Source organism: Solanum dulcamara, chromosome 5, assembly GCF_947179165.1.
Source record: "Solanum dulcamara chromosome 5, daSolDulc1.2, whole genome shotgun sequence".
Taxonomy (NCBI): Eukaryota; Viridiplantae; Streptophyta; class Magnoliopsida; order Solanales; family Solanaceae; genus Solanum; species Solanum dulcamara.
In genome coordinates, this window is record NC_077241.1 from 60,743,207 (window position 1) to 60,760,517 (window position 17,311).

A 17,311-nucleotide genomic window follows, 5' to 3' on the forward strand; every position below is an offset into this window, starting at 1 on the left:
AGGCAGAGAAGATGGCTAGAGTTGCTCAAGTATTATGACATGAGCATTCTCTACCACCCAGGTAAAGCAAATATAGTTGCTGATACTCTTACCAGGTTATCCATGGGGAGTACGGCCCATGTGGAAGCGAAAAAGAAGGAGTTGGAAAAGGAAGTGCATAGACTTTTGCGTTTGGGAGTTCGACTTATTGACTCTAGTGAGGGTAGTACAATAGTCCGAATTGGAGCTAAATCATCTCTAGTTGCAGAGGTAAAAGGAAAGCAAGATTAAGACCCCATTCTCCTTCAACTGAAAGATGAGGTTCACAAGCAGAAGGTAATGTCTTTTGCCAAAGGGGTAGATGGAGTGTTTAGATATCAAGAGAGATTATGTGTTCCAAGTGTTGATGGCATTCGAGAGAGACTCATGGCAGAAACCCATAATTCCATGTATTCCATCCATCCAGGTTCGACAAAGATGTACCACGACTTGAGAGAAGTATACTGATGGAGTGGAATGAAGAGAGATATAGCAGAGTTTGTGTCCAAGTTCCCGTACTGCCAACAAGTTAAAGTTGAGCACTAAAGGCCTTGTGGAGTTGCTCAAAATATAGAGATCCTGGAATAGAAGTGGGAGATGATCAACATGGACTTCATTACCAGTTTATCGCGAACCTGCAAATAGTATGACTCTATTTGGGTGATTGTGGACAATATGACCAAATCAGCTCATTTCTTGTCGGTTAAGACTATGGACACCGCAGAGAATTATGCCAAATTATATCTTAGAGAGATTATTAGACTGCATGGAGTTCCTTTGTTTATCATCTCAGATAGGGGATCTCAATTCACTGCTCAGTTTTGAAAATTATTTCAGAAGGGTTTGGGTTCAAGAGTGAACCTTAATACTGCTTTTTATCCACAGACAGACGGCCAGGAAGAGCATACGATATAGACTTTAGAGGATATGTTGAAAGCCTATGTCATCTACTTCAAAGGTAATTGGGATGATCATTTACCTCTTATTGAGTTTGTATACAATAATAGCTTCCATTCGAGTATTCAAATGGCTCCTTATGAAGCTCTGTATGAGAGGAGATGTAGATCACCAATTGGTTGGTTCGAAGTGGTAAAGCTGAGTTGATTGGACCAGACTTGGTTCACCAAGTTATGTAGAAGGTAAAAACCATCCAAGAGAGATTGAGGACTTCTCAGTGTTGCCAGAAATCCTACACTAATGTTAGGAGAAGAGATTTAGAGCTCGAAGTGTATGATTGGGTATACTTGAAAGTTTCACCCATGAAGGGTGTGATGAGATTTGGAAAGAAAGGGAAGCTTAGTCCCCGCTACATTGGTCCTTATCAGATTGTGAAGAGGGTTGGTAACGTAGCCTATGAATTGGAGTTGCCCCCAGAATTAATAGCTATTCCTCCCGTGTTTCACATCTCTATGCTTAAGAAGTGTTTGGGAGATCCTCCACTTGTTGTCCTAACTAAGAGAATTGGGGTGAAAGAGAGTTTGAGTTATGAAGAGATTCCAGTCCAGATTCTTGATCACCTCAGACAGGAACTCATGGGGGCCTCACATGAATCATGTATCCGCCGAAAGAGACCTCGGCTATAATATCCATCGGAAAAAAAATTCGGCCACCGGAAAAGACCTTGGCTATAATATCCGCTGGAAGATACCTCGACCGTCAGAAAAGGCCTCGATAAATCACCTCGATCGGTAGAAATCTTGGCCCCAATATCCAACATCTCGCTCATATCACTTTTCTCAGTCATCACAGATAAATATATGCACAAGTAATAAGTGAATACAGAATGAATATTCACATATAATGTTATATAGTCCACAATCATCCAATTAGTCAATATCATAACAATAACATATAAATATATCCAAATATCCACAACAAGCCCATAGTTCTATTATATCGAACACAACATGTTATCTCATCTCAATTTTCTATTTATTACCCCACTCTTTATCATCAAGTTCATTTGAATATCAGTAGTTTGTAAAACCATTTTCTATCAATCCTCAACACATAAGACACAAACGAATACATGATCCTACAAGCTTAAGAACGGGTTTAGAAATTCGCTTGCCTTAGTCAAGGTCATGGTCAACTCAAATCCAAAGCTTTCCCTCTCTGGTGATACTCCAAATCACTATAATCTAATCAAATATACACTTACAATCATATTTCAAAGCCAATGACACTAAAATCAATTAATTCAGGGTGAAAAGGGAAAAATGGTCCAAAAGTTGGACACCGAAAATTGTGGTTAAAATTTGAAAATTCTTGGATAAAAATTTTCCTCAAGTAATTAGGAATATAATGGTGAACCAATTCGAAAATGGGGCTAAAATGAGTTCACAATACCAATTTTTCTTTCATAAAAACCATGTTCAAGAAAACTCCAAAATCTCCAATTTGAAACCCAAAATTTGAAAATATTCAGTGGGGATTGAAGAAAAGTGTTAGAAATATATTAACCCAAGAGTTTTGTCGCAAGAAACCTCGAAGAAATTGCCTAATCAGAGCTTAAGAACTCAAAAATGGAAGAAATGACCCAAAATCTGTTTTTGGGCTTCTCAGGTGTCGAAAAAGCGACATAGGGTCGCTAAAGTGGAGGTTGACTTTCGCAAACCCCTCTTAAGTAAGCCCCTTCACTTAAGCGATAGGACTCGCTAAAGCAAAGGTTCTCTTAAGCGGACCCTGCACCAGCACCAGAAAACTAAATAAGGTAAAAACTCAAACCTCTGATCGGGCCCTCGGGATTTGTTCGGAATCCCGTACAAACAAACCATATATGCAACACTACTAAATTTGATATTTTGTATTCAATGGAATCATCATAATTCGAATTCGAGGTTTCTTTGACCCTAAATTCGATAAGTCGCAACTAAACTAGTTTCAGTACTTGAAATACCCAAAATATCTTTGGGACCTCTAAAAATTACAACAAAGTCATTTCTAGTGTTAGAATCACCCTCCGAAATCATTGAATCATCAGAAATCCAATTCAAGCACCCAAACCCCAAATGTTGACTAAAGTCAAATTTGGATCAAACTTTAACTCAATTTCCAACTTCGGATCTAAAATCCACGTTTCAACTTCAAATATGATTCTGACAATTCTCCTAGACCAATGTCCACATTTTGGAACTGATGGAATTGAAGAAATTCCATTTCGAGACTCAAAATTCCAATTGACTCCGAAGCTCAAAATTTGACAACTTAAGCCTTTAAAATTTATTTCTTTAGCAAAATCTCAACTCTTCACAAGATTCCCAAAAACCAAGTGTTAGACCCAACTAAAAGTGACTCGGGAAAGCTAATAAGAGGGGTAAAATGGTAATTCTATCAAAAATATCAAAAGTAACCTTTAGGGTCATTATAGAGACATGAGGACTCACCAAGCAAGCGATGATAGCAATATATGACTCTATCCACGAGTGGGAGGAATGTGATCATCGGACCCTATATTATGATATAATATTGGCACAAATATGCGTTAATACATGGAATGCACTAAGTATGTGATAAGCAGTATGAACATGAGATGCATGACCAACATCTTGAAACATAAGTAAAACTTGAAAACATTAGAAAACCATAATCATAATCATGTGGTCAATGCATAATAATTATCATGAGAATTCTTATACAATTCCATATATAGGATAGGACATTACCGACACTTAAAGCCATGCGAGCTATAACATGGAATCTGATGTAACTTCCACATCAAGAAGAGAGAGGCTACTTGTCAAGGTAGACTCTATGAGAACATCTTAACTTGAGCGATTTGTGGATCCACTGTCTAGGCCATATTGGCAAACCTACGCGGGCAATGTAGTTAGGGACTAAAGGTTGCTACTAGAATTCCCTTGGGTCGTAACTTGAGCTTCTGGATCGAACCCCACCTTAAAGTCATCTCAGTGATTAGTCATTATTCAAACTGAATTTATTAAAACATAGTCATTAACATCATTAGAAAATGTTATAATAAATACCAACCCAATAATCATAAAATAGTCATAAGAGTAGCTCATTAACATGATTGATTCATACCAGAATGAGAAAATATTTCAATCCTTATAAATCCGTCATTAGATGCGAAAATATTTCATCTCTTTAACATGAATGTGTGAGAATTACCTTTCACAACCATGAAAGCTTTCATAAAAAATCATTGAGATCATAATTCATCATCATCATTGCTTTTCATAAATACTTCATCAATTCATAATCATAACTTCATAATTTCATACTTGAAAAAGAGTGTAATGCATGGGTCTATGGAAATCAGCTTGAAATCATGCAATTTAACGTGAATCATGCATAATTAAATCAGTAATAATGAAATAAACTATAATTTAATTGACCCAATACAATTCATAAAGGAAAATTGAAGAAAATCTTGGGACTCCATGGATGGAAGGATCCATGGATGAATTCTCACATACCTTGATTAAACAAAGCTCAAAAATCTGGGAAAAAGAGGCTTTAAACCTTGGATCCCTAGCCTTGTCTTTGAAATTGGTCATTGGAAAAGAATTTAGTGAGAGAAATATTAAGACTATTAATTATGGGGGAAATTTGAAGGGTTTGGGTAGTTATAGTCTTTGGGAATATTCTTAAAATGACGTAACTTAGGGATTAAATAAGTCGGAAAGGACAAAAATATCCTCATTTAAAACCGTCGGGGTCCTTTTTGGCGAGGTCGGTCGAGCTTGCCTTCATAGTCGGCGAGTCGCCGACCTCTAGCTTTCTCGCCTAATCACCCTAAATAACTGCTCAGAAATCCTCAAAACATTTTGGCGAGATAGACTAGCTCGCCAACCAATTCGGCGAATCGCCTTTCCTTCTTGTCCTCACCAACCTACCTTTCGCCTTTTTAGCTAAGTTTTTCAACACATTAGGTGAGTTCTTGAACTATTTGGCGAGTCACCTAGGACACTCGACATGTCGCCGATCAGGTCACTTCGCTCGCTCAATTTTCCTTTTTCCTGCCAACTTTCAATACTAAAAAGAGGCCAAAAAGTGACTGAACCAAAAGCGATGGACAGCGTCACTACAAAAATTGACAAAAAAAACTACATTATTCGTCGTTTTTATTTTTTTTAATTAAAAATGACGGACAGATACGCTTAGTCCGTCGCTTATTTTGGAGGTTTTTTGCGCCAAAAATAAATATTATTTATTTATAATTATTTTATATATTTTGACAAAAAATAATTATTTATAAAATAAATATTACAACGCCATCCGTCGTAAGTATTTAATTTTTATTTATTAATTTTTTTTAAAAGAGCGATGGACAAAGTTGCTAAATCCGTCGCTATTGGTCAAAAGATTTGGTCAATCAATTTAAAACAGCGATGGACTACACCACTTTTTGGTGAAAATGGCGGTCAAATATTTTTTAAAAATTGACGTACTTAGTGACGCAGTCCATCACTTTTATTAAAATATTTGGGAGGCAGATCAAATTTTATTCTTTTTTGCCTCTCTCTTCTCTCTCCCTTCTCTCTACAAATCTGCCACCCCTCGTCTCACCGCCATCCCCCCACTCCCGTTGCCTTCCCCTACTAGTCCCCCACTTTCGCCGCTGCGCCGCCGCCGTCCAGTGGTGATTTAGGATTGTTTATTCATCTTTAAGAGGTTAGAGCTTAAACTTTATAAAAAAATTTAATTTTTTAATTTGTCATTTGTTAGTTAGTTAGTTAATTAGTTGGTTATATTTAGTTTGTTGTAGTTCATTTGTACATTGGATTGTGAAATTAGTGAATGCAGTTATAGTTTTGATTTTAGGGCTTAAGTTAGATTTGGTTGTTGAATTAGATTGTAAATTTTTTAGTAATTTATAATGTTAGTTAGTTAATTAGTTTATGTCATTTAGTTTGTTGTAGTTTATTTGTATATTGGATTATAAAATTAGTGAATCTAGTTATAGTTTTGATTTTAAGCTTTAAGTTAGATTTGGGATTTTTGAATTAGATTGTAAATTGGATAGTAATTTGTGATTTATTAGTTAGTTAATTAGTTTATTCCATTTAGTTTGTTGTAGTTTGTTTGTATATTGGATTGTAACTTAGGAAGTTTTGATGTTTGAAACTTAGAGAAAAATATTGGAACTTAGAGGCTTGAGTTTTAGGACTTTAGAACTTATAATTAGAATAATTTAGATACTTGAATTTTAGGATACTTAAATTTAGAACTTGAACTTAATTAGAACTTTGAAGTTGAATTTTTTGTTAACTTTAGAAATCTTGTTGAAGTTAAACTTCCTTTTGAACTAATTAAGCTAATGTTGAACTTTAGGAATTTTGAAGTTAAACTTAAATACTAATTTTGAACTTTAATTTAGGTTTGTATAACTTTTGAACTCTTTAGACTTTAGAACTAATTAGAATAACTTAGATACTTGAATATAAGAAGTTTTAAAGCTTGAAACTTAGAAAAATATTGGAAATTGGATACTTGAACTTAGAAAAATATTGGAAATTGGATACTTGAACTTCGAAAAATATTGGAAATTGGATACTTGAATTATAGGACTTTAATTTAGAACTTATAATTATAATAACTTAGATACTAATTTTGAACTTTAGGATTGTATAATTTTTGAAATCTTTAGACTTTAGGACTAATTAAGCTAAGTAGAGTTAGATATTCAAAGTCATTAATTTAAACTTTAGAACTTTTGAAAATAAACTTAGAATTTTTTTTAGGTTTATATAAATTTTGAACTCTTTAGACTTTAGAACTAATTTGAATAACTTAGATACTTGAATTTTAGGATATTTGAATTTAGAATTTCAACTTGAATGTCATGAACTTTGAACTTAATTTTTACTTGAATTAATTATAATATGAAATTAATTATAACTTGAATTAATTAGAACATGAAATTAATTATAACTTGAATTAATTAGAACATGAAATTAATTATAACTTGAATTAATTAGGACTTGAACTTAATAATAACTTAAACTTAATTATAACGTGAATTAATTATAACTTGAACTTAATTATAACTTAAACTTAATTATTATATGAATTAATTAATTATAACTTGAATTAATTATAACTTAAACTTAATTATTATATGAATTAATTAATTATAACTTGAATTAATGACACTTGTAGTCTTGATGAATTGTAGTCTTTATGAACTGATTAATTAAGCTTGAATATATATAATTTTGTAGATGGATCATCGTTTATGGATGTATAACATGCATTATTAAGTTGGTGGTGGTTTGTGTTGACACCCAATTTTGACCAACCCTTAACTATTTTCGGATTGCTATCTTAATAAATATGTATTTTTCAAAATTATTTTTTTATTGAATAAATAATTTATATTTAGTTTTACCCAACAAAATGTATATTTTTACGTTCGCAAGCCATAATATTTTTGCTATTTATTAGTAGTATAACTATTATCTTTACTATTTTTTATTTTTCAAATAACGAGCCTCATATTGTTCAAATATTTTTTTACGTGTCTATTTAGCATATATTATATACGTGTGTATTTCCTATATATAAAAAATATTTCTTAATTAAGTCTGTTTTATAATTTACTTATTCATATTGCATGTCTATTTTAATACGTTTTATACACGTGCATTAAAGTTATTATTTAGTAAAGTTTATTATATATTTAGTGAATTATATTAATTACGCATCTATTTTGGTATGTACATACGTACGATATATATATATACACACACATATATGCATGTAGCATATACATAAGGAGTTACTTCATTTATAAAAATTCTACTACTTAAATAAAATTTATGATATATTATGGTTATTAATTAGATAGCAATTTATTCAATTTTTCTCCATTTTTATTGTAAGCATAGTCCTTTTTTTATTCAATTCATTTTAATTTTTGGCCTAATTTAAATTCAATATGATCCAAATTCAAATCTTAAATTCATCTTTTAATCACACCCATCCATCTCATCTTTATTAAATGACAAAATCAAATTCCAACCGTTCATCAAAACTAATCAACGGCTAAAATCGCATTTCCTATTTTCTAATTACAAAATACCCTAAAACCTAAACTAATGGGGTCATTTTTTGGGGGGTCATCTTCTCCAAGAAGAGAGAAGGAGACCCCTAGCGCCACCTCCCTCTTCTCCTTTCTCTTATCCCCCTCTTCACCGCCTCCACCACCACTCCACGTCGTCGTCTTCTCTTCGCCGAAGACAACTGCAGCAGCCCGCAGCTCCGAGCAACATCCACCATCGACGCCACCAGCAGCTCCTCCAGCGGCAGCCTCCGACAAGCACCTCTCCTCTCACGTCACCACGACAAACTATAGCAGCCACCACCATCGCTCTTTCTCCTCCGAGTTGCTGTCCAGTGAGCAGCAACCATACGAACAACACATCGGCAGTAACCAGCGACGTCGACGACGCGCAGCTGCAGCGACGGCAGCTCCTCAGTAATGCCGCCACGCATAGCCGCCGACGGTTCAAAGACGGATCTACAAGATCCGTCCCGGGTGAGTTCTTATAACACCCACTTATTTTATAAAAGCTATTCAACATGTTGCTTTCTGTGCAACGAGTTTTAGATTCGAAATGAGTACTAATATGATCCAATTATAATTTAGCTTAACTCATTGTTGTTTCCTGTAAGTTGAGATATTTTGCTATATTGCTTTCTGTGCAACGACTTTACATGTTTGATTAATTAGGATATATTTCAACCCATTTACTGATTTCTGATTTTTGGGAAAAAGACCGTATGGAGATTGTGTTTTGTTTAGATCAACTGTGAAATTTTAATTGAGTTGGGTTAATTGCTTTCTCTTTGAATAAGATATAGCTATGAAAATACTCATGTAGTATCCTTGAGAGTGATAATTTTGGTACTTTCATATTCATGTTAATCTGTTTCTTTTCCGTTTGAGTTTGATTCATAATATCTCCTTTGATTGCGTAAGAATGAGTGTTTGTGGTGAATCCTTGACTCATGTTGAGACTAAAGGATCTGATCTACACTCATATCCTGTTTACTTCTCTAAAAATGACCATAGGAAATTGTCTAACATAATCATGAATATTATTTGACTTTTGATTGAAATCTTTATAGATTAATATTTTCTTAAATTGCTAATATTTTGTAATCATTTTTTTTATTTTATTATTTTATTTTTAATCTTGCACTCTGAAATTTGAATTTGAAATAAAGTTAGTACCCATACTACTATATAATAAAACTCCCATGCTTGTACCTTTTTTCAGAATATATAGAGAGAGAGAGTAGCGCCCCATACTATTATATAATAAAACTCCCATGCTTGTCCCCCTTTTAGAATATATATATACATATATAGCATGCTTGTTCCCTCCCCATTTTCCCATACGTATATATACTAATTAGTTAACAGCATGCCCATTCCACATTATTTTAACCACCTGCCCATTCCGTATTAATTTATTAATTTGTCCGCTCCACATTATTCTAATCATCTCCCCATTTCTTATTTTTTTGGGATATATACTTGAGTATTCACTAAAGAATAGGAGAAGGAAAAAAAAAACAGAAAGAGGAGGATAGAAAAAACAAAAAGGAAAAAAAAAAAGCTAAGAGAGTTAAGAAAGAAGGAAAATATTCTACATTTCTTACATCTCTGAAAAAAAATAAAAAAAATAAGAAGAGTTGTCTTATATGTTTTAACATCAACTTGTTTGTTCTCAAGATGATAAGTTAGAATTATTTATCTATTCTTCCTAACTGAAGCATTCAGGTTAGTAATTTATTTTTTTTATATACGCGGGTCTATTAGTTTAAATGTGTTCTCCTTTTTGTTTGACTGCGCTTGTTTGAAATAAAATATATAAACATGTCATATCTCTATATTATTTGTATGCTGCTTGTAGTTTTTTTTTCATGATTTAGCAGGGTTTGGACTTCAAAGTTCAAGACACGAAGATTTCGTTTGGAACAAGATTCAGATAGTTTTAGTTCTGGCTTTATTATTTTCATGTATTTATTATTTCTTCTTAATCATTTTGGCTATGTAACAAATCATTTATGTAAACTCTCCATAATAATAAAATAAGCTAGGGAGCTACTTAAGAGGGGGGAGGGACTTGTGTGTTACATGTCTTATTATTCATATTTACTTGTTAGATTTGTTGTTAACATAGTTGTCTATCTATATCACCTTAAGTATGTTAAACTAATTAACTAACCATCAATATGTGTTCAAAAATATTTGAATCTGGATTTTGCTTAAAATAATCATTGTAATATATTTGTAAGTATTTAATTTCGACTTCTTTGAACATCCATGTAATATAGATTTAACAAATCACTTTTGTTTTGGTAAAGTTAAACTGTCAAATGTTATAAAATACTGATTCAAGGATCAATTTTGCATTATAATTTGTCTTTTAGATATCATGCCTATAGGCTTTACTAGTTGATTTTCAGCATACAAATTCATATAGAAATCATGTCTATAGGATAAAAAAATAGTTATTATCATGCTAGTTTACAAAGAAATCATGTCTCCATGCCGCTATAAATATTTTAGCATAATATTATATATAGAAATCATGTCCATAGGATTTCAATAAATGTTTATCATGTTGATTTAGTTTGAAACCATGCCTGTAACTTTAATTAATTTTCTGCAATTTATGTTACATAGAAACCATGTATATAGTATTTATATAATGATTTTCAGCATGTTAAACTTACAAGTAGAAATCATTTCTATAAGATTTTAATAATTATTTCTCATATTACTGAAATCATGCTTGTAACATCTTAAATAAATTTTCAGCATATCATTTAATTTATGAACCATGCCTATAGTATTATTTTTTTTATGAATTTCCATCATGTCACAAAGTATAAATCTTATTCATACAATCTCTTGAAGGTTTTTTAGTTTAAATTAAAGTTTGTCAATAATGTCTTTCTTTTATCACAAGTAGGCTAACAATTAAGATTGCTCTTATATGCCTAATTAATTAAACTTTGCTTCTACATCATTTTGACTTAGCATTCACACACTTAATATTTACTTTGACTTTCACAATTTATCTGTGTTTTTGAGCATGCTAATTAATTTATGTAGAGGCTTACTTGAGATTTTACGTGTTAAATGTTGTCTTATTTGTTTTGTTTGACGTTGTGTCTAATTAAGAAGCCTACATTCCTTTTAGTCTAGAACCCATTCAACTAGTGAATCCAATGCCTCTTGGATACTAAGTTGGGACGTCAGACACATTTTAAGACGTTAGTTTTTAATATTTCTTTTAGATCGCTTTAGGATTATGCTAACAAACAAATTTAGGAGGGGTAGTGGTAGATAAGCCCTTCGGAAATGATGAAAATCGACCAGAAAAGAAAATAACAAAATATTATATTTTTTGTCTTTCAATTAATAAGCCGGCGCTAATCCGAAGAATGTGAATATATAAATATTTTATTTTGCCTATATATTTTTGCTTGGTATATATTTTGGGTAGTTTGATGTTAAAAACTAAAATGTTTCCTTTTAGGTATTACTAATTTCTATCGTCTTTACTTTTATTTAAATATTTATTTATCATGTATTAGTTCTAATATTAATTGTTTAGTTTAACCTAATTAAATCCCTCAAAGTGAAGCCATTTTTTATGATCGATTGTTTTATTTAAACGATTTATCTAAATCATTCATCTTTTATTTAATCATTTGTATACTAAGTCTATTTTTCTTATAAATCATCTTGAATATTTTAAAATTTATATTTTTCTCAAATTGTTTAATACTTTGATTACTGTTGAAATACATTTTTTCAAAGTTAGTCAAATAATTTTCAAATCATCGGACAATCGCATGTTAGCGACTATTTTAAATGCTAAAACCTTCTTAAAATAGTAATATGAATTTCGTACCCTTTTCTCTAAATTTTTTAAGACTTAAATCTGTTAGGGTCTTTTAAATTAAGTTTTCTTAATTTCTTTAAAAAATTAAGTGGCGACTCCTCTTTTATTAAAATTGATTTTTTCTAAAAAGATGAAATTAATTTTAAAACTCTCATCTATTTTTCGACATAACAGTTTGAATACTAAATTTATTGACGGTGTAAGAAGTTTTATCGATCATGCAATGATACTTGATATTTTTAAGAAAAATAGATTGATTAGGTGTTCTTGTCGTGAATGTAGGTGCTTCAAATTTTTTAATTCAGATATAGTTATGGTTCATTTGTATGGTAATGGATTTAAACATAGATATTTTGTATGGGTTGATCATGGAGAAATAGATGGATTGAATAATATATTTTATAATTTGCTGCCCGTGGAAGAATATAATATGCTTGTACCACATGGTCAAATTAGGCTTAAACGTGATAGGATTCTACATGATAGAGTTCAACATGATAAAGTACATGAAATGGTCAATGATGCTTTCGGGGTTCAAGGTGAGATGAAACCCAAATAATATTTTGATGAAACTCCTAATGAAGAAGCGCGTTTCTATGAACAATTAGAAGCGGCTAGTCATCCACTATGTGAAGGGAGTCCGCATTCTGCTTTGTCGGTTGTAGTTAGGTTAAGGAATATTAAATCAGATTAGAGTGTTCCTCGGGCGGCTATGGACTCAATAGTTGATCTTTTGGGCGAGTTGGTTAATCTTGAGTTTAACATGCCTAAGAACTTCTATCAGGCAAAGAGATTAGTTTCCAAGTTAGAATTATCATATGATAGAATTCATTGTTGTGTTAATGGTTACATGTTGTTCTACAAGAAAAATAGTGAATTAGAAAATTGTAAGTTTTGTGGACAAACTCGTTATAAGAGAACTCCTACTAGAAAGATGGTCTCAATTAAGGCGATGCATTATTTACCTTTTATTCCTAGATTAAAGAGGTTGCATGCATCGATGAGGTCTGCCCCACATATAAGATGGCATCGTGAATATAGAAGGTCGTTGGGTATCTTATCTCATCCATCTGATGGAGAAGCATAGAAATATTTTGATAACATATATTCTGATTTTGTTAGTGAACCAGGAAATGTAAGATTGGGGTTGTGTGCAGATAGCTTCACACCATTCTCTAATGCTGCATCACCTTATTTTTGCTGGCCTGTATTTCTTACCCCGTACAACCTTTTTCTCAAAATGTGCATGACAAGTTCGTACATATTTCTAAGCTGTGTTATTCTGGATCCTCGTAATCCTAAAATTGTGATTGATGTCTATCTGCAACCATTGATAGATGAGCTAAAATAATTGTGGTTTGAAAGCTACTGACTTATGATATATCAACTAAGAAAAATTTTGTCATGCGTGCTTCCTTAATGTGGACCATTAATGATTTTCCTCCATACGGAATGTTGTCTAGTTGGATAACTGTTGGAAAACTTTCTAAAGTTACAGAAGCTTCACCTTCTAGGATTTCTAGATATGGTGTTGAACATAATTGGACCAAACAGAGCATATTTTGGGAGTTACCGTATTGGAAAGATAATCTCCTACGACATAATCTTGATGTGATGCACATTGAAAAAAATTATTTTGACAATTTATTTAACACAGTGATGGATGTTAAGGGTAAAACAAAAGACTATAAAAGCTAGAATGGACATAAAGGAATATTGTAGGAGAAAGAAGTTGTGGCTGCAAGAATTACAAAATGGTAAAATAGTTAAGCCTAAAGCCAATTTTTCATTCACATTGGATGAGAAACGTCAAATTTGTGAGTGGGTTAAAAATTTGAGGATGTCGGAGGGCTATGCTTCCAATTTAGGAAAGCGGACAGATATGAATGAAGGAAAGTTGATAGGTATGAAAAGTCATAATTGTCATGTATTCATGAAAACTTTAATTCCTATCGCTTTTATCCATCTACCTGATCGGATATGAAAACTAATCAGAGAGATCAGTCTTTTCGTTAAAGATTTGCGTTCAGGAAAGCTATTGCATAGTAGTTTAGACAGGATGGAAGAAAATATTTTTGTTATTACTGCTAAGTTGGAGAAGATCTTTCTTTGTGGTTTCTTTATTGTGATGGAACATCTTTCAATTCACCTTGTACAAGAGACCTGCCTCGCAGGCGCAGTTCAAACAAGATGGATGTATCAATTTGAGAGGTAATATTATTCTTAATTTATATTCATTAAGTTATTTTTCATATATATACTATAATTAGTAGCTAACTATAGCAATTATATCCATACAAAAAAATTGGCAGTTGCAAACAAACAATTAAGCAAAGGGGAAAGATCGAATGATCAGTTGTTCAAGGTCATATTGCGAGAGAAACTGGTGATTTTTATTCTTACTACTTTGAAAATAAAGTGCCATGTAGGAGAACTAGGCCCAATCGCAATGATGAAGGTGATACCGATCCTTTGTTTTCCTTGATATCAATTTTTAATCAAAATAGTCGGGGATCGAAAAAGCGTGAAAAACAAGGCTTCACTAGTATGAAAATGTAATCAGCTGTGACACATATTTTATTTAATTGTCCAGAGATTCAACCACATCTCGAGTAAGTGATAAAGTATGTTATCAAATTACATACTAATTGTTTATTAACTAACGAAAAATCTGAATGTATAATTATCAGCTTGTTCATAAATACATGGGGTAATGAAGCCATATATACGAGGTTTTTCAAAGGCCTAACCCATCGGTGGCCCCTCAAAGTTGGCACCAACTTTCACTTAGACACTTCAACTAAGATTTGTTCATTTTAGACACCTCAAGTAAGGTTCCGATGTGTCATTTTGACACTTTTTTTACAATCACCCATATATCAAAAATAATTTTAAAATAATGACTTTTGATTAGAAAAAAGTGGTCATTAACTTCATTTAATTGGTACTTTGACACATCAGCGGCAAGTGTATTACACACACTTTAAATATTTGGGTGATTGTAAAAAAAAGTGTCAAAATGACACATTGAAACCTTACTTGAAGTGTCTAAAAAGAACAAATCTTAGTTGAAGTGTCTAAGTGAAAGTTGGTGCCAACTTTGAGGGGCCACCGATGGGTTCCGCCTTTTTCAAATGGCTAAAAAATATGTAAGATTTATGATTTATGCAGATTTATGATGAATGTTCAAATGTCGAATATTTGCAATTAGTAAGAGAAATTGCACTTGGACCTGAATCTCAAATTCAAACAATGAATAAGTATTGTGTGAATGATTTTAAGTTTTAAATTGAACAAGTTTCTAGGCTTAAGAAAATTAATAATAGCAGTGTCTATATACAAGGTGATGCTGATGGTTCTGGCCAAACTATTGACTAGTTTGGTGTTATTCATGAGATTATTGAAGTAAGGTATTCACGCTGGCAAAAAAAAAATTGTATTGTTTCGGTGTAAGTTTTGGTGTAAGTGATTTAACCCATCACATAGAGGCACAAGGGTGGATCAACAACATAACATTATTGAAGTTAAACACACCAAACAATACAGAAGTTATGATCCTTTTATCATTGCACAAAATGCAAAGTAAGTTTATTACGCTCCATATTCATTGCGTAGAGACAAGGTTGATTGTGGATTATAATAAAGACAAAGCATGTGGGAAGAATTGAAATTGAAAATGTGTTAGATGTGGCATACAAAAATGATGTCGCACTTGTTCAACAACAAGTTGGATGTTGAATTAAAAACCACACTAGAACATCCTCAATACATATTTGAAGAAGTTTCTGATGATGAGATAATGATAAATGTCGAGGAAGAAATAAATAAGATGAAGAATGCGATGAATCATTCGAGGAGGAAGAATAGGATGATGAAAATGAAATAACTGAGTAGGGAGAATGGGAGAATATTGATGAAAATGAAACAAGCAAGGAGGAAGAGTGGTAAAATGATAGCTTGTAGCAAGTATGTAAGTTAATTTATTTCTCTAATATTAATTTTATTTAATCATTTTATATATTGTAATATAATTTGCATACAGATGTCTGGTGATGGTGATAGATCTCAATATCATCTTGGGATGACCCAGCCTAGTTCGAGTAGGAAAAAGAAGTCTAGGAGACCTATAGAGGCTGAGGATATACCAGGCTTTGTTTCATCTGCGCCGGAGCAGATTTGGTGCAGCTCATGCTAGAAGAGTCCACTAGAATTTGGACTGAAAAAGTGGTAAGAGGACGCATAAGGGCAGGAAATACGGGATGGATCTCAAAATGACGTTTGACGACTCCAATCAAGTCTACAAGGTATTAGATCATCACGACAAGCCGAGGCACTTGACGGTGTTCAGATAGCTGAGATGTCGAGGAAATCTCAAACCTTACATGTGCATTGGCAGCGTCTGAGGAAAGAAGGCTTGCTGAACAAAAAAGAATGGATCTAACCGTCGAGTAAATTAAATAACAAGTGCTCAACCTCGCTCGTAGGCCATTTCGTTCTTCAAGAGCGTCCACTTCTGGCGATGATTCATCAGAGAATGAAGAATACATAGCCTCCACTCCTCCTTAGCTACACTACTCCCATTGTTTTTTGAATATTTTTGTTAAGTTTGGATATTTGACTAATTTTGGAAGACTTTTTGCAAGTGTTTAGTCTATTAATTTTTCATCTTTGAATATTTTTTAAAATTGTGGAAGATATTTAGAATTGATTGTGTTGTTTGAGCTTATTGTTGATTGTGTTGTTTGGGCTATTATTGATTTGAATTGATTGAGCAGGTTGAGAAGAAGAAATTGCAGGGTTCTGCTGTTAAAAAGATTGCAGAAAAAGTGACGGACAGGGCCTTATTGTCTGTTAAAAAAATGCAGAAATTGCGACAGACTGCGTCGCCTAGTCTGTCACTTTGTTCTTCGTAATTAAGAACAATGAAGAACAAAGCGACATACATAGCGACGCTGTCCGTTGCAATTCTGTAAAATTAAATTTTCAAAATTGCGATGAATTGTATCATTATGTTCATCATGCTGAAGACCAAGCGACGCAGTCCGTCGCTTCTTGAAAAGCATCGAGATGAAAAGTGACGGAAGCGACTGCGTCACTTTTCTGTCGATTTTGACAAAAAAAGTGACACAGTCCATCGTTTTTTGACTTTTTTTTAGTAGTGTTCTCTGAATATTTAGACGATGTGAATCCTCTCGCCAAGGCATGACGATGAGTCGCCAACCACCCGTCCTTACTCTCTAATCATCCCTTGAGTCTAAGCAAGTTTCCAGAAACTTTTGGCGAGCACTCAACCTGTTGGCGAGTCGCCAAGGCCTTTTGGTGGGCATCAGACTCCCATTTTTCACAGTTTTCCTTTTAACTCAAAATTTCAATTTTTCAACTTTCGAGACCTCACAGTGTTA